Here is a 2,500-nt window from a genome sequence, read left to right on the forward strand (position 1 = left end):
TGTCAGAGAACTTTTTCCAAAGGAAGGGATGTGCTTCAAGTCTCAGATACTTTTTCGAAAACTGTGGCTAGAAACGTAAGTTTCTTACATCCAAAAAGCGATCCTTAAGCTATGAGGTGAACAGACGTCTAGTGTATTCCATGATCTCTATAGAAGAAGGTAATAGTGCAGCTAAAAAAAATCACTTTGATGAATATGCCTCCACCCCAACATCAAGGGCATATCAGAAAAATGCACTTTGTTTTGTGCTCATATCCGGAGAAGCAAATCTTAAGCGCCATATTGCTAGCGATGGGCACACTGCGCTCGCAAAGGAACAGGCAAAGCAACCAGCTATTACAAGCTTTCTTAGACAGCCAAACGCATCTAGGAGACAGTAAGGACCTACAATCCTGGTCAGAACTGTTCGGACAATTCGCGCTTTTCCCCCTCCCCCCATTACAATGTTAATTTTTCACGGTCTCCGAAATCAAGATCCGTTCATCGACCGATCGCATGTTTCAACATTGTCTGGGTGCAAAGGGGACGAGAAAAAGGCAGCGAACACCCGTTGCTCATATAATTAACGATGGAAGTATGTACAGTTAATTCTATACTTGTCGCCCCAAATTTGACAGTGTCCCGAAATCTTTTGACCCCGGATTGTCTGAAAATGAGTTTCATCGAACAAAACTGGAACCCGTATCATGTATGTCCCCAAAATAGTGAATAATTTGTAACATTGCGTTGAAAACTGTTTTATTGTAGTAAAGTCTGTTTAAGGAAGCTTAAAACCAGCAAAGAATATTTTCAGGAGACTCGTTCCCAGACTCCACGCAGTTAAGGGCCGCTTTTTCGAGCTGCAGGATCATTTGACTTTGCTAAGCAGAACTCGACTCCTCACAAGTTGAAAGACAACAAATCGCGTAGACAATAAAATAGTACAAGAGGAAGAGCCACGTTCATGTCTCTGTAGATTTTGAGGAACTTGGATATGTATCCAGCATTGAAGAGCTATTTCCTGTCTAACTCAGAGATAGCAATCCTAAATTCAAACGCCTGAAAACACAGTTTGCAGATCCCTTGGTAGAAGTTTATCTTTTTTTTTTTCAGGCAGTATTGCAAGGCTGCAAAAACCGTTGACAAAGTTAACTTTGAAATAGAAAGTCAACAGCTGATAGACAGTGAGCTATTTATTGGCTTTGCTACCAAACAAGCACTTGTCAGACTTTTCAATGATGGTGACATAGATGAAAAGAAGATCGGTTCTATCAAGCAGTGCGTGACTTCTATCAACAAGCCACGTTAGAAGCATCCCTTGCAAGATGACACACTGATCCATGCTAGATTTGTGGACTTCTTTCAGAGAGAGAATGCCTCTTTTAAGGATATAAAATTCTTTCTGAAAAAGTACTCCACAGTTCTGCCAACTGATGCAAGGGATACCCACCAGCTTCAAGAAGAGCTTGTATCCTTTTCTAAGTAATGAAGACATCCCTAAGAAAATCTGGGGAAGCCGAAATAAAGCTTGCAAGTGAGGAAAATGATGAGAAATTATCATGCAATTTTCGCATGGATGTTTATTTATTTATTTATTTATTTATTTATTTACTGATTGAGTATGAATACATACATGGTGAAATTAACAATAGGACATACGTCCCCTACGAGGTTAACCACCAGGATACACCACAGAACACGTGCACAGACCACAACACCGAGAACTACATGCCCTACTCTTTACGACAAGTGTACGGGTTCTTTTACGTCCCACAGGATTGTGAACATTGAAGGGTTGTGAGACGGGAACTCCGGCCTATCGTCCTTATCCGAGAAGACTAGAGAATCTAACCATTTGCAGATGTAATTACAAAGCAGCACTTTCTCCTCAGTTATTTAAAGACCCTGAGCGTTGGTCCGGCCTGAGTTGAACTCAAGATCTCCCGCGTAACAGCCCGGTGCTCAACCAACCAAGCCACCGGTGGGCGGATGTGGTCTGGGGATATCTGTCATCATTGAAGCTAGGAAATGGCAGCCATGAATTTGGTAGAATAAGTAACGTGGCCAAAACAGTTCTTATTCTACCACATTAAAATGCCGGTGAAGAGAGAGTTTTTTCTCTTATAAGGAAAAACAATCAGCATTCCGGCCTTCTCTCCAGGTAGATGGTACACAGGCCTCTCTGCTGACTATCAAAATGGCGAACAAGGAGTCATCTTTTGAACCACCTGCAGATTTGTTGACCAGTGCCAAGAAAGCTACTTGGAACTACAAAAAAGAGCATCAGGGGCCAGAGAGTCAGCATGTACAAGAAACTCCTGTTTTTCATCGTTATGACGTTATTTCAGCGTTCTTTGACTTCCGGATAAGCCAATTGCAAGTCAGAATGTAAAAAAAAAAGTTGATATTAGTCCAATGAAAAGAAAAATCTCAGTGGGAACAAAATAGTTTCTTTTGAAGGGTCACATTTCCGTTTAGAATAACGGAAACCACGTCTTTGCTACTTCAAAGTTTCAAAATT

The sequence above is a fragment of the Montipora capricornis genome, chromosome 10 (assembly GCF_036669925.1).
Source record: "Montipora capricornis isolate CH-2021 chromosome 10, ASM3666992v2, whole genome shotgun sequence".
NCBI lineage: Eukaryota > Metazoa > Cnidaria > Anthozoa > Scleractinia > Acroporidae > Montipora > Montipora capricornis.